The sequence below is a fragment of the Hyperolius riggenbachi genome, chromosome 9 (assembly GCF_040937935.1).
Source record: "Hyperolius riggenbachi isolate aHypRig1 chromosome 9, aHypRig1.pri, whole genome shotgun sequence".
Classification (NCBI taxonomy): domain Eukaryota; kingdom Metazoa; phylum Chordata; class Amphibia; order Anura; family Hyperoliidae; genus Hyperolius; species Hyperolius riggenbachi.
In genome coordinates, this window is record NC_090654.1 from 101,787,595 (window position 1) to 101,811,754 (window position 24,160).

The 24,160-nt window shown below is 44.2% G+C and overlaps 1 long non-coding RNA gene across 1 annotated transcript in view; it reads left to right on the top strand.

Annotated features, from left to right (window-relative positions):
- Positions 1-3,894: 3,894 nt before the first annotated feature.
- The window catches only part of LOC137531689 (uncharacterized), a 64,397-nt gene continuing 44,131 nt past the window's right edge, over positions 3,895-24,160 (top strand). The window contains exons 1-2 of the long non-coding RNA XR_011023708.1: positions 3,895-3,976; positions 5,022-5,075. This is a non-coding gene — a long non-coding RNA (uncharacterized lncRNA). The remainder of the gene's footprint in view (positions 3,977-5,021; positions 5,076-24,160) is intronic.

Below are 24,160 nucleotides of genomic sequence, written 5' to 3' on the forward strand. Positions count from 1 at the left end.
ACAGCATTGTAAAGGGAAAAAATAAATGTTTTCTTATGTTACTTTCCCAAGAAGTGGGACGTCTCTGGAAGGTTCAGAGGCTTCCCAGATCCATGTTTGTGGTTTTTCTGCAATGTCTCATCCTAGCGTTTGTAAGCACACGGATGTATAAGCCAGCTTATAGGCCGACCTACCAAGTGTTGCCCTCAAAAAACTTAATAGTGTGTGACCCACGTATAAGCCATACCCCCAATGTCTGTTCCTAGCCTCCCCTCCCGTGTATGTGATGCAGAGTGCCCATTAGAAGGCTGCTTGTACCTATAGTTACCTCTTCAACCCTCAATGTCTCTCCCTGGCGTCCCCCCTGCCCCCGTGTATGTGATGCAGAGTGTGCATTAGAAGTGTACTTGTATCTATAGTTACCTCTCCTCATTCCTGACAGTCACCTGACAGACATCTTCTCACCCTTACAACTTGGTACTTTCTTCAAGAGGTCCAGGGATTCACTGTCTTCTCATTCTGGGCAGTCATCTTCCCTTTCTCTCACACTGACCTATAGCAGCAAGTAGAGCTGAAAGGTAGAGGGGGAGATGGTTGCTTAGAATGAGAAGACAGTGAAACCCTGGATCTCTGTCGGCGAGTAGAGTGATGGACAGGAAATGGAAATATAGCTGTCAGGAACAAGGAAAGGTAACTTTAGATACAGGCATTCGTCCAATGTAAGCACTGTATATGGTGTCCTGCACAGCTGACTCACATTTAAGCCAATCCCCCTACTTTTGGGACACTTTTTTTGATCCCAAAAATGGATACATGAGTATATAAATACTTACAGTGTAGCTGTTCTGTCTTATGTCCTCATTGCATAGATGTGCACTGTTAATGTATTGTGAACCACTACTGCCTTCACTGTGCTGTATACATATTTACATGCCTGATGCCTATGAGCTGGGAGTAATGCATGAATGCGTGACTCCCAACTAGCCATCCAAACTAACTAGCAAATCACATGATTGTGTTTCACTTCCGTTTCCTCCTTTAACCTACATGGTTCTGCATACAGGAAAGACCATGTGAGTGTAATTAACACTAATGCCTGGACTCCGCACTTTCCTTCACCCTCCACATCCACAACCTCACAAAGTCCTGCAACTTCCACCTCCGTAACATCTGCAAGATCCATCCTTTCCTGACCTCTGTCACTACCAAACTCCTCATCCATGCCCTCATAATTTCCCACATTGACTACTGCAATGCCCTTCTGTCATGTCTCCCTATGACCCGAATTGCCCCGCTGCAGTCCGTCATGAATGTAGCAGCCAGAATGATTCACTCCTCCCATTGCTCCACCACGGCGGCTCCCCTCTGTAAAACCCTTCACTGGCTTCCTATCCAGTCCAGAATCAGACTCAAGACACTGTGTCTGACCTACAGATCTGTCCACAAAACCTGCCCAACCTACATTTCCAATCTTACTCAGAGATACACACCTAGCCGCTCACTCCACTCATCCAATGAACTTAGCCTGACTGCCTCCCGCATTACCCAATCCCATGCACGCCTCCAGGACATCTCAACAGCTGCTCCAACACTATGGAACTCCTTACCTCTCCCCATTAGGGTTCCCCCTCCTTCAAAATCTTCAAGAAGGCCTTTAAAACTCACCTTTTCACTCTGGCCACTCCCCCCTCCCCCCCCCCTAATGGAGCTCTAAACCCGCATCTGAACACTGGTCCCCTATTTTTCATGTCCTTACCTCTCCCTCTAGATTGTAAGCCTTCGAGAAGGGTCCTCCTCCTTCTCCTATCTGTTCATGCACCTCCATTACTGTACACCCATCCTATGGATCTGAGTGAACTATTGAGCAAACTCGACTTGCCTAATCTCCAATGCTCCCATCTAGAGACTGACTAAGCATTTAACTTGTACTCATACTGTGCTGCCTGATCTGGTTTGCATGTATTCCTGTATTGTCTTATTGCTGTATGTCACCCCTAAATATTGTCTGTAACCTTATCTAATGTGCAAAGCTGCATAATATGTTGGTGCTTTATAAATACAATAAATAAATTAAATAAATAATGCCTAGATTCTGGGAGAGGAAGTGGGGTAGTCTCCTCAATACAACACAGACAACCATGATTATCTGATCTGATGACATTTCCTTATTTTCCTTTCATCTATTGTCAGATTCTTATTCACACGGAAATCTGGCTATTCAGTTTCTCAGCAGTTTCTTAGCTGTGTAAGTAATCATCACTTCACACCAGGAAAAAGAGCATCCATAGTAATTAATGGAATGTCAGGTGTGAGTGGTTATAAGCGGTGTTCATTTAGTGCTACAGTTGCCAAGTGCCAGAAAACCATCAAACTATCCTTGAAGGAGTGAACGCCTCATAAAAGAACACTTTTCTTTCGCAGTGTTGTTCGTTTTTTACAGCATTCCACAGGAGTACTCCATGACGGAGGTAATGCATTTATGATCACTTACCAAGCGCTGGGTGGATTTGCAAACAGAAGTTTATAGCTATGACACAATTTACAAAGCCTCATAAGTGATGTCATTATTATCTCCTGACTTATTTTGTCATTTGCACATGTGTTCTCCTCAGAGTTATATTCACTAAGCTGCTTATTCTTATTTTACGGACAGAGGAAACTGAGTTTGTTAAAATAACAGTTCTCAAATGACTGGTGAAATCCATAAATAATTGATAAAGGTATTAAATAACCAAGTGTGCATTCTTTTTTAGCCTAGAGTAAATTTGCAAATGTTATGTGATATCAACCTCCAAGCTTGTCCTAATCAAAATGTTGGTTGGGCCCTCCTTGCACTAACTTATAGCCTAGGACAGAGGACAGATCGCTAGCTCTGCTGACAACTGACAATGTATGACGCTTCTGCTGCCTCAATGTGCATTTCACCACAGAAGTTGTGAAGCCTCATATTACTGTACAGCCACAATGTGCATTTCACCACAGAGGTTGTGAAGCCTCCTATTTCTGTACAGCTTCCATACAGAAGTAGGAGGAGTCACGGCATTGGGGTAAATGAAAGGAGAGTGGATATGACAGCAAAGTAATGTTCTCCGCTGTGCTTCTCTGCAGTACAGGTAGTCCCCGGTTAACAAACTATAGGTTTATAGGTATAGGTATAGGACTGTAGGTTTGTTCTTAACCTGAACCCGTTCAAACACTGTGCCATCTCTCTTCCCTGTACCTCCCCTGTGTCTCCAGTGTCCCACTCTGTGTCACCTCTGTTTCCCCATGCCTTCAGTGTCCTCTCTGTCCCCCCACTGTGTCACCTGTGTACCCCTGTGCCCTCTGTGTACCACAGCAAAATGTTATTTTACTAGTTTAAAAAACATTTTTCCTTTGAAGTTTTGAAGTCAGTTTTCTCAAAAACTACAAGGTCATTTTGAAAATGTGTTTTTACGTGTTCAGGGCCCATTCATACTAGAATCACTTTTCTGAGCGTTTTGCGCTTGATTAGCAATTTTTCGAATCACTCCCATTCACTTTCATTAAAATCAGAGTAAAAATCGCTGATTTCTCCCGCAATTTTAATGAAAGTGAACGGGAGCGATTTAAAAAAACGCTAATCAATTGCAAAATGCTCAGAAAAGCGCTTCTAGTGTGAATGGGCCCTCACAGAATCAAATTTAAAATGCTCAGTTTCCATTTAAGTCTGTGTTCCATATCAGTCGGGTGTTGGTAAGCCAAGTACTACCTGTATAGGAGAGAGAGGTGCAGACCCCCCCCATCCCTGTACTGTTGCAGGGGTTATAGTTATGCCCTCATCAGAAGCCAGGGATCAGATATTTGTATATGGATGATATGTCTGTCATGTGATTTCTGCAAATGACTATCCAATTGGTTGGATTTTGCAGATCCTTCCTCCTTTAGTTATACCACTGGCTGTTCATCTGCTCATGTGACTCTCCTCAGAGCTCCAACACTGAGGATGTTTTATTGGCATGCTGTCATCTGCTGTCAGGTTTGCTTCAACATTTTTACTTAACTGTGCATACATTTGTGTTGGCAGGTCCTACTCGCATTGCTCCTCAAGGGTCAGTATGATACATGGTATGGCCCTGCCATTTTTATGCATTAATATCATAACAAGCTCAAAGCTGTGTCCTCTTAGGAAAAAGTATCTTATAACCTCTTCATATTCTCATAATAATCCAAATAATTGAATTCAGCGAAAAAATACTGCTGTGTTAATCCTTTAAAAGCAGTGCCAGCATTTTTCTTCAGTTTTTTTTTTCTGTGAGTTAAATTTAATTTGTTGGTTTTGAAACCTCCTGCTTTCACACCTCTGCAGATAAACACAAATGAGACCAAAATAACTTGAGGCGACATCATTAAAATTGCCTCCATTCTGTATTCTCTGAAACAAACGCACCAAGATTGATAGCAACGGCGATCTTCGCAAACCTCGGGCACTGGATATTCTCCATCCCTTCTGATCGTCTGACAAGTTATTCTGACTAGTCATGTTTTCCTAGTGTAACAGCCTCCAGGTTTCCTACTCATACATCCACCACATTTTTGAAATTAGATATTAGAACATGACACGGGTACCTTTGAGGTCCCACAGGCCTGTGTCTCTTTCTGTTCAGCTTAGCAAAATAGTTTAATAGCAACTTCAATTAAATAGAAATCTTTTCAGAGTTTGTTATTGTTGCGGCCTATGTGGAAAATTGTATTATATGTAGAATGTCAATGTAGTCTATACCAGTGCTTCCCAGTCCTGTCTTCAAAGCCCACCAACATTTTTCAGGAAACTTCACATATTCAAAGGTGAGGTAATCAATGTCTCAGCAGTGCTAATTAACATCCTCTGTGAATTTCTACAAGACATGCATTGTTGGTGGTACCTGAGGACAGAGTTGGGAAGCCGTGATCTTGGTCTATGATGTGTAGTTATTTCACTCTTGTGTAAGATTATATTAAACTGTGGTGGTTTTTCATGATGTCACAGCTCCACCTCCTTATGACTACTCTCATATCTTTGCATTTTATATCCTACCTACTAGGGCCCAGAAAAGTTTACCATCACCAAAGGCAAAGCTTGACAAAGAGACAGGAAGGTAAGCCTCCCATAGGTCTTAATCTCAACCACCCCTTTCCATATTTTTCTCTGTTCAGCTCCTTTACATTGCAGTGAATTAGAGAAAATTAAGTGACCCATTGCCATGTGACAGTAAGGTGGAGTGATAGTATTTATGTGATAGGAAGGTAGAATAATCTTACATGGTTAAATAGTTTGGCTGAAGAAATAAGATTGCCCTTCAAGTTATTTCTCATTTTTGATGCTGAACAAAAGGGCAGTTAAAAAAATCTGCCAGATGTATCCATCTTTGGCTAATGTTCGGTACACACAATGCAATTTCCTGCCCGACATACAGGAATCGGGCAATTATTTCCGACATGTCCGATCGGCTAAAGTGATTTTTTTTTTTGCACTCTTATAATTGGAAAATCTATCGCTTTATCGATTGGGTGAAGTTTGGACATGTTCACACAATGCAACTTCCAGTCCAATCACCCATCGAACGGGCGGGAAATTGCATCATGTTTACCCAGCATAAGACTTTCACTTCTTTCTAGGTTTTGCTGGCAGTTCTTACATCTGTTTCTATAGTCATCTTTGGCAAGCTTCATTTTCGATGCCTTGGGAGTTCTACAGTTCCATCTTGTTTGCATAGGTGAAGTGTTATCTAATTCATTTAACTTCCTCTTTTGTATATCACTTTCTGGTTTGTGATTTGCCGTAAATATTGATTTGTTATAGTATCTGTCCATGATCTTACATTAAAAATTCTACAGATACCTCAGTTTATGAATGCATGTCATTGGGAGCTAATATTATTGATAACCTTCTGTGTTTCACATATGTAGGAGATTTTATGTGAGGTTTAGGGTGTAATCTTCCTGTTTTGAAGAAAAAAAGTTTTCACTTTTACACACAAGATAGAACTGAACAAAAGCCACCATTACCTCATGTATTATATTTGACTTTAGCCTGCGTACCTTCTTCAGCTCTTAGTTGCCACAATACCCAAGTAGGTGAAGGAGTCCACACTTTATAGTTCCTTCCTTGCCCCTTCGAGGCTACTATCTATAGTTTTTTATTATAATAATAATATTAGTAATAGTATTATTATCTTGCTTGTCTTTCTGTCATTGACCTGTACTACCACAACGGATGTTGCTTTGTCTAGTTTTAGCAGTTTATTTTATATATTTCTGAAGCATTTTTGCAGCAAACACATGTTGTCTGTAAAGTCAAAGTCTTTGTGTTGTCATGCACTCCTCATTGCAATTTCATTTTTTCCTCATCACTCTTTTCACAAAAGGATCTATTATCAGTAGAGAATGTTGATGAGAGAATACCTCTCTGCTGAACCCCGAGTTTACAGTGAGTGGATTACAAAGCTTTAGGTCATGTGAAACTTTACGTTCAAACCCTTCACGCGTCCTGAATGATATTTATTCATTCAAGTCATCAACACCACCCGCAATAGCAGGATAGCAGAATGCTTTCCAAATTCTCTATACTCCATCTCACATGTGAAGTCCCTACTCTGTTTCTGAGCCTTGTGCTGTAGCTGAAATACTTTCTCTTCTATACAACATAGATGTGCACATCTCACTTCATGCACCAGCTTCATCTTTCATAAGAGGCACACGGGTATGAGTGGGTGAGCTCCATCTTCCAGTACCGAGACACAACAAAGCTGTTGCAGCATCTATATTATTCACTAATGGCAAGTGTGTCTGTGGACAAGCACATATCCCTGCATGACAATGAGGCTTCCTTCTCCATCTACAGCAGCAACCTGGATGTAAAGCCCATTTAAAGGCAAATATCAAAAAAGCAATAGATTGCGTACAGTGGGGAAAATTAGAACACATCAATGTTTTTCTCAGTAAATATAATTCTAATGACTATTGATATGGAATTTACCCCAGATATCAGTAACAACCCAAGTAATCCAAGTCCATATATTAAGTTATGCATAGTAAAATAGAATGACATGCTTTCTGAAATGTATAGTATTATTATTATTGATTTATAAGTGACAACATATTCCGTGGCACTGTATAAAGTAAGAAACAAACATGGGGTACTAAATAATAGACAATGGTACACACCAATATACAAAATACAGAGGTGGTGCAAAATATAGAATCTGTACAAAATTCAGAATTGGTGATTACAGTGATAAAACTTAGAAGAAAAGCCTTTGTTGGTAGTGACAGTTTCAAGATGCCTCCTGTATGAAGAAACTACTAGTAGGCCCATTCTTCCATACAAACTCATCAAATATTGAAAGTTCCAAGAGCCTCTTCTATGAACACTGATTTTAATTTCTTTCTATAGATTTTAAATTGGATTCAAGTTGGGTAAATGACTGCGCCATTCTAGCAGCATTATTTTCTCTAAAACCTGTTTGACAGTTTCCTTGGCTGTGTGTTTGGTATTAAAGCGGAATATAACCCTGCATTTCAACTTTGCTCTAAAACATTATTTACAGTATATTATATGCAACCAGCATTTTTTTTTTTACTAGACCAGCATTGGAAGGGTTACACAGGGCTTTAAAGTCCCTAGAGATTTCTGCAACCGAATCCGAACTTGAGTTAGATACTTTTTGTTTACAAATATGTGTTTATTATGACTCATCTCTCTCACTGAGAAGGAGCTTGGAGGACAGCCAAAGAGATGTATCTATTGATAAACAGTTACACACTAACTAAACTTAAAACCTCTGTGTTTAACCCTTCCAATGCTGGTCTAGTAAAAAAAAAATGCTTTTTGCATATAATATGCTGTAAATAATGTTTTAGAGCAAAGTTGAAATGCAGGGTTATATTCCGCTTTAATATCTAGCTGAAATGCCCACCCTTGTTTCATCTTCAGCATTCTGGTTGATGGCTGCAGATTATTTTCAAGAATGTTCCAGTACATCTCTCCATTCATCCTTTCTTCAGTTATATGAAGTCTGTCAGTACCTTAAAGAGAAACTCCAACCAAGAATTGAACTTTATGCCAATCAGTAGCTGATACCCCCTTTTACATGAGAAATATATTGCTTTTCACAAACAGACAGGAAAACAGTAGGATATACCGCTCAACCGCACTATGGTAGACAGTGCAGGAACACAGGCAGCCGTGCCCAATGTAGACAGATCAAGAAAGGGAAGTCCGCACAGTTGTCTCCAATATCAAAAGTGTATCAAAATAATAATTTATTCAGGACGTATCCACAACCATCAGAAAGCAATCGACTAACATGTTTCGGACACCAGGTCCTTAATCATAGTTGTTGAACAGCTTAACAAGTGAGGTTTAAAAAGAAAAGAAAGGGGGATGGAGCAGTGGAGGGCAGGACAAGGCCACTCCCACCAATAGGCGGGAGAAGGGGAAAAAAAGCCTCCCTCATGCCTCTACACATACCCCATAATAAAAAAGCATATTAAAAACCACACATGATCTAAAAAAGGAGCAAAATACATGTATGAGGAGTGCGTTAGCAGATGTAGCTCTTAAGCGAAAACAGTAGAAATTCAAATAAAGAATATATGTACATATGACATGTAACAAACATGACAACATGTAAACAAAAAGATCACTATCAATACAAAATCATATTACATTACACCAATTATCCAGTGACCAAAGCCAAATCCCACCTGGCGTTCATTCCCTTCGGAAATCTAGTCCCAAGACGAAAAATCCAGTATGCCTCCCTCTTTCGTATCATGGCATCTAGGTCTCCTCCCCTCTTGGGCAAAGAAACCTTCTCTATGCCCTGAAAAGAGAAACCCGACATGTCACCACCATGTGTGATACGATAATGTCTAGCGACATTGGAGATATTTTGGGTAGACCAATTGGCACCCAAAAAATGCTCCGAAATTCTAGCCCTGAGTGTCCTAGTGGTGCAACGAAACATATTGGAGAGAGCAAATCCGACATGTAACCAAATAAATAACATTCCTGGAGTTGCAGTTAATAAAATGCTTGATGGTGGATCTAAACCCATTGGACAGGGACTCAACGACCTTAGTTCTAGTGTGTAATTCGCAATAGTTGCAGGTCGGGGTTGCACACCTATATGATCCCTTAACCGCTAGCCATGTAGAGGAGTCAGTCGATGAACTAAACAGCGTTGGGGACAGCAAATTGCCAAGGGTAGGGGCACGTCTACTTACAAAGGCAACGCCCTCCTGAATAAAAGGCCGCAATTCGTCATCACCCTCCAATATTGGTAAATATTTGTTAATGATGCGCTTGACATCCTGAAATTCGGAGCTATAGGTGGTGACGAATGCAGGCCTCCCATCAGGATCCCGGCAAGTGGCTTTGGCCCTTATCAATTGGTCTCTAAACATAGAAGCTGCCCGCTGTTTGCCCCTCTCAATGGTCCACCTAGGGTACCCTCTATCCAAAAGGCGCTTTTCCACTAGCTCAAACTCACATTTGGTGGTTGAATCTTCCGAGCAATTCCGGCGTGCCCTGATGAATTCGCCCACCGGAATTGCCCGGATGGTATGTGTGGGATGGCAACTGGTTGCCTGTAGCGTGGAGTTACCAGCACAGGACTTCCTGTACGTCTTTGTGTGGACAATGCCCAGAGTCGGGTTACCCACCAGGGTCAGGTCCAAATAGTCAATTTATTAACTGCAACTCCAGGAATGTTATTTATTTGGTTACATGTCGGATTTGCTCTCTCCAATATGTTGGTTGCACCACTAGGACACTCAGGGCTAGAATTTCGGAGCATTTTTTGGGTGCCAATTGGTCTACCCAAAATATCTCCAATGTCGCTAGACATTATCGTATCACACATGGTGGTGACATGTCGGGTTTCTCTTTTCAGGGCATAGAGAAGGTTTCTTTGCCCAAGAGGGGAGGAGACCTAGATGCCATGATACGAAAGAGGGAGGCATACTGGATTTTTCGTCTTGGGACTAGATTTCCGAAGGGAATGAACGCCAGGTGGGATTTGGCTTTGGTCACTGGATAATTGGTGTAATGTAATATGATTTTGTATTGATAGTGATCTTTTTGTTTACATGTTGTCATGTTTGTTACATGTCATATGTACATATATTCTTTATTTGAATTTCTACTGTTTTCGCTTAAGAGCTACATCTGCTAACGCACTCCTCATACATGTATTTTGCTCCTTTTTTAGATCATGTGTGGTTTTTAATATGCTTTTTTATTATGGGGTATGTGTAGAGGCATGAGGGAGGCTTTTTTTCCCCTTCTCCCGCCTATTGGTGGGAGTGGCCTTGTCCTGCCCTCCACTGCTCCATCCCCCTTTCTTTTCTTTTTAAACCTCACTTGTTAAGCTGTTCAACAACTATGATTAAGGACCTGGTGTCTGAAACATGTTAGTCGATTGCTTTCTGATGGTTGTGGATACGTCCTGAATAAATTATTATTTTGATACACTTTTGATATTGGAGACAACTGTGCGGACTTCCCTTTCTTGATCTTTTCACAAACAGACCATCAGGGGGAGCTGTATGACTGATTTTGTGCTGAAACCCCTCCCACAAGAAGCTCTGGGACCGCGGTACTTTTGGCAGTTTGTTACAATGTAACAAGGTTCACAGACAGGAATTAGCTGTTTACAGCTGTCTCTAACAGCCAAAACAGCTAGCAGCAGCTACATAACCTGCCCACAGTAAAAATGTCACCATGTAATAAATGTCAGAATGTAAATCGGGGAGAGGAAAGATTTTACAATGAGCAAACACTGACTAAATCATTTATACATAATTATTGTAAAAATGAAGCACTTTTTTATTGCATTATTTTCACTGGAGTTCCACTTTAAGCTGAAAAATAAAAACCCACATACTGTAATGAATAGCGGAGATGCCGCCGCGCGGGCAAGCGGCAGGGCGGCTATCTCCGCGTTCCAGTCGGCGGCCTCTGCCGCGCAGCAACATGCTGCTGGTTCGCCTGGTCCTTCTGGTGCACACAGATTGAGAGCTACGCGCGCGAGCGCCAGGCGACATGCTCCGGATTGGCTGGGTGGCTGGGGCGGCACTGTGGAGCACTCTGGGTATATATAGGACTTGCCTGGCAGTTGCAGGTTGTCTGCTGTCGTGTGAGCGCTCAGACCCCAGTCCGATCTTACAGTGTGTTAGAACCAGCCGGAGCTGGGAATTCACACTTAGTCAGATTCCGTGAATAGCCTTTAAAGTATTATTGTATTGTGAGACTTGCTTACCATTCTATTAGACTAGTTCCCAGGTGTTGAGACCAAGGACCTCACACCTAAGACTAGGATTGACATATATACTGTTACCTGTTATGATCTCTGGCTTTCCTGACCACTCTCCTGCTTACTGATTCGGTACTTTGCCTATCTGATTACCTGTTGCCAAACATTTGCCTGTACCCGGATACCGAATCAGTCTTCCGTCTCTGTACCTTATCTGTCTGTGTGTTGCCGACCTGGCTTGTCTGACCTTTCTGGCTGTCACTCATTCCTTGGGTGATCAGCCTTCCTGTACTGTCCGTCACACTTGCTCTTCAGGTGTTCATTAGCTGCAAGGGTCACCTGGTCCTCAGAAGACCATCTTGCAGCTCAGACAGTGGTCTCTACCCCTCAGGAGTCCACTGGCTGCAGTACAGTCTAATTCCCAGTCCATCGGGGAATCCTTGGCTGCAGCACAGTCTAATTCCCTGCTCCTCAGGGAGTCCTTGGCTGCAGCCCGATCACATCTCTCATTTCACCAGTTACCACTCTTGCAGCCCGGTCAGTGGTCCCTGCCCCTCAGGTGTCCACTGGCTGAAGTACCATCCAAGGTTCCCTGCTCCTCAGGGAATCCTCGGCTGCAGTACAGTCTGTATCTCCTCCACATAAGGAGATCATCTTCAGCACAGTCAGTTGTAACCTGCCCCTCAGGGGTCCACTGGCTGCAGTGCAGTCCGATTCCCTGCTCTTCAGGGAATCCTTGGCTGCAGTAGTGTCTGTATCTCCCGCTCCTCGGGAGAGAACTTCTCTGTATACTGTTGCACCAAACACATTACCACATTGGGTGTCCTGTATCTAGCTATACTAGTATTATTGGTGATTCTGCAGATCACCACATAATCAGGTATAGCATTTGTATTATTGGTGATACTGCAGATCACCAATAATCAGAAAAAACTTTCTGTTGCTGACACCAATCGTTACACATACCAGGAAGGATATTCCCACCTCCAAACTTTGCTGTTAGAATGGTGTTTTGGGGGGTACTGTGTAGTCTTTTAGGGTTAGACGTGGTGGCAGTCGGGTGTCTTAATGGTTAGAGGGTTAGGCATGGGGGAGGATCACCCACCAGGGCAGTTTAAAGTGATTGGCACCACCCGGGGGTATTGTTAGTGTAAGGGATCAAGAGGAAGGGTTCTGTAAGAATAGGGTTAGGTTAGGACATAGAAAAATATCTGTAAATTACTGATATTTTACTATAATGGATAATAGAATATTGAAAATATTACCAATAGTCTATTCTATTACCCTTATTTTGCGCCCATAGTGCATAATAGAATATCGATAAAATTACTAATATTCTATTATCATCTTTTTTTTCTTTTTTTTTTTTGGCGCCCATTACTACATATGAGCGCTGCATGGAGGCCATTACCTATTATTCCATTACTTTGTGTTTTCTTTGAAAAAACTGTACCTGCTAATTCTCTATGTATGTGTATCTGAAGCTGTCTCCGAGTATCCCTTGGTTAAAGGACAACTCTTCTGATTATTCTTTTGACTCCTCTGTCAGAAATTTTGAGCGGAGCACCTGGCTGTGACTGGTTTCTGCTGAAATAATGTTCAATTGTTCTTTGTTATGGACCCAGCAATGCTCACTTAGAGGCTTAGAAATACATTCAACCAATGACATTAATCTGCTTTGCAACAATAAGGTTGCAACGGTCTTGCAAAGGTTTTGAGAGCTGCTTCTTGTGCGATACCTTGGTAATGAGAAACAGGTTTATAGGCCATTAATTAGGAACAGACTAGCTAATATTAATTTGCACTCAGAGGGACAGGTTTCCTGTCATGCTGCGAGTTGTTCTCCCTATGCTGGCTGAAGGGAAAGCAGGGGGACTGTACCTTTTAAATAATTTTTAAAGAGGTCATTGGTCACTTTAGGGAGAGTTAGCCAATATTTCCTATGCCTGATTTACATTCTTAAATTCACCACAGGTGACAACATCTTCTAAAAGAAGGAGCGCTTCATAGGGTGTTAACCTTTAAAGAATAAAAATAATGCGCATACAAACTGCACTTACTAGATAAAAAGCAATTTGAGCATGTAGCTGGCTATGACAGCCCTCTCTGCAGCAACCGGACGGTGGTAACCTGGGGACTGCTTTGGCCAGTAGCTGTCCGGGTCTGGGTGGAAAGGACCAGATGTTCCTCCGAGGTGCTGAACGTGTGCTGGATAATGTCACTACGCGTTTCACGCCCATCTTTCACAGTGATGTATAGAGCATATTTTCTTGTCACTTAAAGAGAACCTAAACTGAGAAAGATATGGATTTTCCTTTTAAATTATTACCAGTTGCCTGACTCTCCTGCTGATCCTGTGTCTCTAATACTTTTAGCCACAGCCCCTCAACAAGCATGCAGATCAGGTGCTCTGACTGAAGTCAGACTGGATTAGCTGCATGCTTGTTTCAGGTATGTGATTCAGCCACTACTGCAGCCAAAGAGATCAGCAGGACTGCCAGGGAACTGGTATTGTTTAAAAAGGAAACATCCATATCCCTCTCAGTTTAGGTTCCCTTTAACTATCCTACAGAGGGGCCCACAATCTAATCCCTACCATAGTCATATGTCTATGTAGGTATCGTATAGTGTATGTATTGTAGTCTAGGGCCAATTTTATGGGGAAGCCAATTGACATATCTGTTTGTTTTTGGGATGTGGGAGGAAACCGGAGTGCCTGGAGGAAACCCACACAGACACAGGAAGAACATACAAACTATCTGGCTGGAATCCCAGCCAGTGTAGTTGGTACACTGGCTGGGATTCAAAGTGGGGACTTAGCGCTGAAAGGCAAGAGTGCTGACCACTACGCCACCGTATTGTCCATTATATGTTTGTTTACATACTTCCTCTAATGTTTTTTGTAAGTGGTGTAAGTTTTTATTTTTTAGATAGCAGTCTGTATTAATTACTCTGCAATAGTTACTGTCATTTGCATAGCTCCCAGCTGTCCCTCTTTTGGAGGGACAGTCCCTTTCGGGAACCCTGTCCCTCTTTCTTCCTCATTTGTCCCTCTTTCAGGGCTTATGTACAGATCTGTGTAAATATATGTATTTTTCTACTGAAAATGCGTTTAATTGACTCTAAACTTGATTCCCAGCCTTTAAATTGACATACTTCTTACTTTCAAATGTTAATATAAATGAAAATTAACCAGGATAGAAAGAACCAGTGTGGTGTAATGATCTGCTCAGCTGTCTGCACAGACAGACAGCTGTTTGACCATTCCTTAAGTCTGTGGGCTGCAGGTCTCTGGAAAAGAGACTTGTCTTTTCTTTGCAAGTTTCAGACCTGCTCTGCTGCTGAGGAATTTGCATACATTTGTTATGCAAATTTCCTCACTGCCTCCTTTGAAGGCTGGCAGTATAAATACCATGTTCTCCCAGAATCCTTTGCTGGTCATCTTCATGGTTTGTTACTGATGAACTCTCCTAGAGTATCAGCCCTGTTTGTTTGCTAAAGTTTATCTTAGAGTAATTCCTTGGGACTGCACTAGGCAGCTCTTCTAGTGCAGTCAGGTTGCATTATCTGTTTTGCCTGTACAGTCTGTTTCTCGATTGCCTTGTCGCCAGTGGCGGTCGACAGGGAATGGTTCTGTCTGTCTGGGGGTTCTAACCAGAGCAGCGGTTGCTACTAGTAGCCCCTTCTGTTCATCTGTCTGGATCGCACTCGCCCTAGTGGTAGTGGCAGTGCCTCCTTCTGTATTCTGCCTCAGGGGTGCTAACCAGAGCAGCGATTGCTACTGGTAGCCCCATCTGTTTGTCTGTCTGGATTGCACTCGCTCTAGCGGTAGCTGCGGTGGTTCCTTCTGAACTCTGAGAGTGTAGGCCAGAGCTGCGGTTGCTGCTGGCCGCTCCTCCTTTCTGTCTTGTCTTATACGAACGCTTGATGTAGGCTCGGTGAGGTAACCGTTTAGCAAGCGTTCGTGTTCTCTATTTCGGGTTTGTCTGTCATTGGTTAGTTAGGGTGGCACGCTTATCACTGGGCGCCTAATGCGCGGTGATCGTGCAGAAATGCGTTCGCTGTTGTGAATGAGTGCAGTGTTCGCGTTTAGCTAGCGTTTGTTATTTTCTTTATCTTCTCATTGTTGTTTGCTGTGCCTTTGCTACTCTCGTGTTCTGTTCTGTTCAGCCTTGTGTCACTTCTGGAAATCGCCTCTCTCTTGCGATTGTGTTCACGCTTTGTTTCTGCGAATGTGTGTTCGCCATCGCTGGGTGGCGACTAGATTGGGGAACACACATTTAGTCTGTCTCTGTGCTCTCTCTTTTGGAGGGCTATCGTGCCCTACTTTGCCTTTATCTGTACAATTCCCATCTGGCATCTGTGGCCGTGCAGAGGCTGTGCTCGTCTGCACTCCACAGCTCCATCTGCTGGTGGGAGTTGCCCTCTACTGGTGCATTGCATTCAAGCTGGGTACTATCTGATTATACGCTTGTGGAGGATTTCCGCTGTGTCAGCGCGCATCTTGTGCGCTGACCACGGGAATAGAAACCCGCAATCGTTACAGGATGACCAGCCCAACCGAAATTCCCAGAGTAGAGGGAATTTCTGAGTTGTACGTTTTTCTTGAAAATGCTTCTTGTACCTTAAGAGGTTTAAAAATCTTGAACCTGAAACAGCAGACAAATTTTTGTCTGAGTGCGCTAAACTTTTAGCGAACCCTGAATTTCAATGCACCCCAGTGTCCACCTGGGCCCACCCAATGGCCTACCTTCTGTTTGAGGGCGAAATGTTAAAGTGGGCTTATGATGTGTTAGATCAGCTGTGCCCAACCTACGGCCAGTTTCTGTGGCCCGTGCGGTGGTGTCCTGCGGAGGGGGAGAGGATCGGGTGGTATTGCGTAGTTATAGTATCGGCGTAGTCCCACGCATACACCAGCGTGTGCTCCGTATTCAGCCCCGGGTAGCGCTGGGATAGTTAAAAAGCCTCGCTCATTGGTTACTGCAGGAACCTTCCTCCAATAGGAATCAGCCTGAATACGGAGCACACGCTGGTGTATGCGCGGGACTACGCCGATACTATAACTACGCAATACCACCCGATCCTCTCCTCCTCCGCAGGACACCGCGGGCAGCCTCCTCAGCCCCACACAGAGCTGACAGCCTCCTCAGCCTCACACAGAGCGGGAAGCCTCCTCAGCCCCACACAGAGCGGGAAGCCTCCTCAGCCCCACACAGAGCGGGAAGCCTCCTCAGCCCCACACAGAGCGGGAAGCCTCCTCAGCCCCACACAGAGCGGGAAGCCTCCTCAGCCCCACACAGAGCGGGAAGCCTCCTCAGCCCCACACAGAGCGGGCAGCCTCCTCAGCCTCACACAGAGCTGACAGCCTCCTCAGCCAGCACACTACAGGCAGGCCACGTGTGGGTAATTAGGCCTCTGTTCCTCCTCAGCAGCGCTGACAGCCTCCTCAGCCAGCACACTACAGGCTGGACTCTGATACCATTGCTGCATTAATCTGCGCTGTGCATACACCCAGGTACCGTACTGGACTCTGATACCATTGCTGCATTAATCTGCCCTGTGCATACACCCAGGTACCGTACTGGACTCTGATACCATTGCTGCATTAATCTGCCGCAAACTTCTCATTAAGAAAATGTGCATCAAATGGTGAGTACAACAATTCTTATATTGTCGTTTTCTTTCCATTTCCAACACCATGTTAACTGTTACTAGAAAAACGTTAAAAGTTTTACATCGAAATTTTGTATGCATGTGTTCAGGCCCTCGAGATTTTTCTTGATTTAAAGTTCGGTCCTCGGGCAAAAAAAAGGTTGAGCACCACTGTGTTAGATCATACCACCCTGCGTCAAAGACCCCTGGAAATGTTGGCCTTTGTAATTCACAATTGGCTGAGAATATCTCAATTACCATACCCCCTTAACAAGTTGTTGTCGGCAGCTCAATCAGCTGGTCCATTTACCTTGTGCAAAATCTCTCAGTCTGCAAAGATTTGCACTAACAGTTCACCTTCATCCAAAAAGCAGCCATCAAAAGCTGCTAAGTCTAAACGTAAAAAGCCTAGAAAGACTTCCCAGTTAAAAACTCCCTTGCCGATAACAACTACTAAGAAAGAAATTATTTCTGTAAAGTCTGAAATGTGGAACACACCTGAAAGTGAAGGATCCAGAGAGACTTCTCAGTCTCAGGTTTTGTTGCCCCAAGCAAAAGCATATGTGGATCCTATGATAGGCAGAATTATTTGGTATATTAAAGGTGTAAGAAAATCTATGCATATTCCTGATCCCAACCCATATGAATCTTACCTTGATACAGGCTTGTTTGAGCCGCCATTTGCTTCATGGGAGATTGGGGCCTTGGTTGAGGAGTTCGAGATTGATTGGAAGGCCTTTTGCGATTTTTATATCGCAAAAAGCGAAGTGATTCTATTATTCTGCTTGTGTTAATTCTGTGTACACTTCGATTGACTCTGATGAGTGTGACAAATGTTTTGTGGATCCTGTGATTTGTGTGTGGCAGACGATTTTGGATGAATTGCACACACACCAACAAATTGACTCCAATAAAGAGACACCATTATCGGATGAATGTTTCTGCCTTTCTGGGGTAAAGCAAGTGAGTTCAGACACTGTGCGATCTGAAATGAATGGGTGTACTGCTGTTGTTGACACCAGTATGGATTCTGAAAGATTCTCTCCTATTTCTGTGGAATGTGAATCTGTGCATTCTGATGCCTGTCTCTCGGATGTTCCTGCAGTTTGTGATCGGCATGAGTGTGTCGGTTTGGTCAAGGATACGTGGGATCCCTTGTCGTTTAAAAACAGATCTTTTTCTCCCAGTAATTCTTTAAGATCTTCTGTCTAGGATCCTGCTATTGGAAAGATTCCTAAACTATGCAGCCTCAAAAGTAATGTTAATATGATTAATAGTTTCTCCTGTTGTTGTCACGACTTCTTCTGCAAATGAATCTATGTCTCACTCTGTTCACACCTGTAAAGGCCCGTTGCCTGATGACAGTTGCTCCAGTGTTTCTGTTCTGAACACCTTACAGTCTGTTCCAGAGATTGCGGAGGCTTGCGCTTTGGAAGCGTCAGTTTCGCAACCTAAAGCGATCTTGGAATCGCAAATTTTGCGTTCTGTCTCCTCAAATTCGACATTATTAGCCGAGTCTAGGGGTGAGACAGCGCTTTGGTTTTGCGAATCTGATACTGAGGAAAGTAATGATTTTCCACCCTGTACTCTGGATGAGTCAATATTATCTCACAAGGAACCTCCTGCAGGGAGCCCAGAGGCTCCTCCTAGGTATTGCAGCTGATTGCATCTGCTGTCCTGCCATTTCAGAATTGCAGTCTGGTTTGACTGCTATGGAGGATTCTGCCTGCAGTGAAACGAAGCTCAGAGAGTCAGAACTGGTTTCACTAGATATTCCTGTGTATCCTTGTCTTGATGATAAAATTCAGTCTCAGTATATGGTAGAACCATTCCTGGGACATCTGCCCTGTCCGCAGAAGGTATTTAATGTTCGGCCCTGTAACATGGATAGTTCAGAATCCTTGTCAGAAAACTTGGAAAATGACACTTCTGAGGTCTTGTTTGATGTTTTGGAGGTTTCCAAGTCCCTCCTAAAGGGTGCAGAATGTCTAGGAGATGCCTCCTGCCCCCCAGATCCGTCTGAGGTTTTGCCCACTTCAGTGGGCATTGCTGTTGTGCTGACTACCTTTGCAGCTCTTGTGGAGCTTCACTCATGTGTAGTCAATGATGAGTTTTGGTTAGATGATATCACAGTCACAGAAACGTCTGAGTCTGAGTCCGAGTCATCTTTTGAAAGACCAGTACCTGTGACCTCTACTCGTGGTGATTTTCTGCCCGGTCCTGGTTTTGGTCTTGTCATGTCGGACTCTGAGGTTGGCAGTTCCCCGACATGTCCTGAGGTTTCTCATGTGCTAGTGTACCCCGATGTGCTCTGTGACCCAGAAAGCCCAAGTGTGCCTCGGTTACCAGCATGCTCAGATGCTTCCTCGGTGGAGACATGTTCTGATATTGCCTGCCTGCCTGCATGCCCAGAAGTGGTCCCTGAAAGTCCTGATCCTGATGGGTGTCCTGGTAATTCTGAATCCGGAATAATCATAGGTTCCATAGGGGTTCTTGGTAGTTCTCCATGTGAGCCTGGTGAGCGTTCTGGCCTCTTGGGATCTCTGCGGAGCTTCAAAGGGTTCTGGGAGATTCCGGGAGAAATTTTGCTTGGTACCCTGGATAGGATCAACAGTGGCTTTTGTGTTGAAAGAGACACTTCGAACAGGTATTGTGGCAGGTTTGGTATTTTTGGACGGTCTCTGGAAGGTGGTGGGTATTGCTTGGAGGGTGTCGATGGGTTCTTCTCTGGCATTCACAGTTCTGATGGGTGTTACGCTGAGACTTGCAGTATTGATGGGCATGTTTTGGTGGCTTCTGCTTCCGATGAGGTCGGTTTCGGGAGGACTGACTCTGGAATTGGGCCTTGTCGGGCTGACCCGACCTTCATGAGTCTTTAGTTAGAATTTTTTGGAAACGTCAGTTTTGAGAGACGTCTGGAATCCGTCCCTAGAGGGGGGGGGGGGGGGGTTACTGTAATCATCCGCTCAGCTGTCTGCACATACAGACAGCTGTTTGACCATTCCTTAAGTCTGAGGGCTGCAGGTCTCTGGAAAAGAGACCTGTCTTTTCTTTGCAAGTTTCAGACCTGCTCTGCTGCTGAGGAATTTGCATACATTTGTTATGCAAATCGCCTCACTGCCTCCTTTGAAGGCTGGCAGTATAAATACCATGTTCTCCCAGAATCCTTTGCTGGTCATCTTTGTTACTGATGAACTCTCCTAGAGTATCAGCCCTGTTTGTTTGCTAAAGTTTATCTTAGAGTAATTCCTTGGGACTGCACTAGGCAGCTCTTCTAGTGCAGTCAGGTTGCATTATCTGTTTTGCCTGTACAGTCTTTGTGTCTCGATTGCCTTGTCGCCAGCGGCGGTCGACAGGAAATCATTCTGTCTGTCTGGGGGTGCTAACCAGAGCAGCGGTTGCTACTGGTAGCCCCTTCTGTTCATCTGTCTGGATCGCACTCGCCCTAGTGGTAGTGGCAGTGCCTCCTTCTGTATTCTGTCTGGGGGTGCTAACCAGAGCAGCGGTTGCTACTGGTAGCCCCTTCTGTTCATCTGTCTGGATCGCACTCGCCCTAGTGGTAGTGGCAGTGCCTCCTTCTGTATTCTGCCTCAGGGGTGCTAACCAGAGCAGATGGTAGCCCCATCTGTTTGTCTGTCTGGATCGCACTCGCTCTAGCGGTAGCAGCGGTGGTTCCTTCTGAACTCTGTCTGGGAGTGTAGGCCAGAGCTGCGATTGCTGCTGGCCGCTCCTCCTTTCTGTCTTGTCTTATACGAACGCTTGATGTAGGCTTGGTGAGGTAACCGTTTAGCAAGCGTTCGCGTTCTCTATTTCGGGTTTGTCTGTCATTGGTTAGTTAGGGTGGCGCGCTTATCACTGGTTAGTTAGGGTGGCACGCTTATCACTGGGCGCCTAACGCGCGGAGATCGTGCAGAAACGTGTTCGCTGTTGCAAATGAGTGTGGTGTTCGCGTTTAGCTAACGTTTGTTATTTTCTTTATCTTCTCATTATTGTTTGCTGTGCCTTTGCTACTCTCGTGTTCTGTTCAGCCTTGTGTCACTTCTGGCAATCGCCTCTCTCTTGCGATTGCATTCCCGCTTTGTTTCTGCGAATGTGTGTTCGCCATCGCTGGGTGGCGACTAGATTAGGGAACACACATTTAGTCTGTCTCTGTGCTCTCTCTTTTGGAGGGCTATCGTGCCCTACTTTGCCTTTATCTGTACAATTCCCATCTGACACCTGTGGCCGTGCAGAGGCTGTGCTCGTCTGCACTCCACAGCTCCATCTGCTGGTGGAAGTTGCCCTCTACTGGTGCATTGCATCTAAGCTGGGTACTATTTGCCAGGGGCGTGATTAGGAGTGTGGCAGGGGCGTGGCTTAAGTGCCCTTTTTTTCTCATCTCAAAAAGTGCCAGAGAAGATAATAGGACTATATAAATCAATATTAATTATCACTACCTGTTGTGAATCCATGTAGGAAAACAGAGGTTAATGAATTGAAGAATTTCTTCATTTTTATGTGTCTTCTTACAATATCACATCCCACCCTTCCCAGGAAGGACCCGAACAATCACAGCAGCAATTGTAATCAATCTGCCAAAGCTTAGGAGTTCTGAATCAGAAGTCATTTGGTTTGGCCCTGTGCGAGCTACAATATGAATCAGCATCATGCATTATTGAGACTTGGATAGAGAGCACATTAAATCCATTCTCTTAGAGAGGAAAGGTGGTTGAGGTGTACATTTATCACATCTAGTAATGCCATCAGCTCAGTCATTCATCATCAATAATTTACTTCCTCTATTCTTCTTTTGCTTTCTGCTTTAATACACACACATATAGTATAGCACCAATAGATTCCACGAGGTGGTGCAATCATAGGCCGTACTATTCTGGCAGCGGAATTGGGAGCAGCATGCTGTCCCAGTGGTGCTCACAATCATATTGCCACGCGACAGGCGCGCAAGTACACAGCAGAAATAATTTCAGCAGGAACCAATTAACCTCCCAGTATCTTTTCAATAGCTACAAAATTGCTCCTGCTATCCAGGTAGGATGCTGACTGCATAATTGTCTCTGTGGATGCAGAAAAGGATTTTCATAACTCGTACTGGGAACAAATATTGAAGTGTTAAAGTATGTCATTTCACAGGGAACTTTGTTAATATAATTAGAGATGCGCTGAAAGAAATAGATCTAGCAATGCATCCAGACAGCCGAATCTTCCTAATGTTTTGTACAGAAACAGCAACCTTTTCACACTTACTATCACAGGATGATGCGAACATAAACCGCTGCTAAGATACTGCAGCATCTGTCTCCGGTGTGGAGATCTGTGCAATATGAAGTCTCGTAGCAGCTGGAAGATTTATCAAAGATAATAAATTAATTTAATTGTGTGGTATTTTCATTGAACTGCATTTGCACTGGGGTATGTGTGATCTGTTTATTTTCAAGGCAAAAATGGGCAACTGTAAGGGTGCCCATACATTACTCAATTTATGGCAGTGGCTGGATAGTGTACTGGTTAAGGGCACCGCCTTTGACATGGAAGACCAGGGTTCGAATCCTGGTTAGCGTCAATACCTATTCAGTAGGGAGTTCAAGGCAAGACTTTCTAACACTGCAGGGTGGCCTCTTGAGCACGTCCCAGTGGCTGCAGCTCTTGAGGGCTTTAAATCCAACAGGAGAAAAGCACTATATAAATGTTCGGATTATTATTATTATGTTTGTACATGTCCCCCTCTCGGGCCCATGGTGAGTGTTGCATGCTCACCTGTCATGCTGGAGCGACTCCTGGTCTCCTATGGTGTCCAGTATCGTATGGAATTGTCACTGCTAGCGCCTGTACCATGTGCATGTACTGGTGTCACCATATGCGCTGATGTCACATGGTACAGGTGCTCGGAGAGTCGGAGTGGCAATTTAAAAAAGACACTGGACACAGTGAAAGGGACGCGTGAAAGGTAGGGGATGGGGTCAGGCGGTGGCCATGCTTGAATGATTTCCAATAGATCTCATGTTAAAATCTATTGGAAAGCTGTACTGTAAGCAGTATGTGGGCAGGCAATAGATCCCTCTCTGTCAGAAAGGGATCTATCTGAGAGGGATCTATCTGATGGTCGATCTGGTGGCTGATCAAGGAATACTGTAGGGGGGTCGGGGGAAAATGAGCTGAACTTACCCGGGGCTTCTAATGGTCCCCCGCAGACATCCTGTGTTGGCGCAGCCACTCCCCAATGCTCCGGCCCCGCCTCCGGGTCACTTCTGGAATTTCCCGACTTTTACGTCTGAAAACCACTGTGCCTGCGTTGCCGTGTCCTCGCTCCTGCTGATGTCACCAGGAGTGTACTGCGCAGACACAGACCATACTGGGCCTGCGCTGTGCGCTCATGATGACATCAGCGGGATCGAGGACACGGCAACACAGGCGCAGTGGTTTTCTGACTTTAAAGTCAGAAATTCCAGAAGTGAACCGGAGGCGGGGTCGGAGCATCGGTGAGCGGCTGCGCGGGCACAGGATGTCTGCGGGGGACCATTAGAAGCCCCGGGTAAGTTCAGCTCATTTTTCCCCGACCCCCCCCACAGTATCCCTTTAAGTTATTATGTGGTGAGTAATACCTTAAGGGAGACCCTATAAATCCCTATTTATGCGTTGGATAATCTTTATCCAAGAGGGTCGATCGACACTGTCTCAGATGAGAATCTAATGCCTGTACACCTGCCTCCAGTGTAGTTTTAGCAATCTGTATTCAATTCTGATTGCTAAACAATGTGCAACAAAGCCTATCGGGCTACCTAACTGTCCGATGAAAGCTGCTCGCTCATATGCCTCCGCATTGTCCGTTCTCTATTGACAATAATGAAAGTGACATTGTGGAGCATGAGCGTTGTAAAGACACTCTGCTCAGTCATAGCTGACGATCATCATACAGTGGTCCCACACACTGACAATTTAAGTGATTCAGCCATTAGCGTCCATACTGGATGGTATTTAAAAGTTTGGATAGAGATCCCATATGTTTGTGTGTTGCCGTTTTAAAGGTGAATGCTGTTGGGCTTAATTTAGAGTTTTTTGATTTCTTGATTGTACAATAAATTTACTACTAGAGATGGCTCAAACGGTTCGCATGCGAACTTATTCGCACAAACATTGTGGGTTTGCGTTGCTTACGCGAATTCGACCCGCCCCCTTACATCATTGGGCTAAACTTTGACCCCCTACATCACAGTCAGCACTCCCTCCTGGAGGCCCCCCCCCCCCTTATAAAAGGCAGCATCGTCAGCCATTTT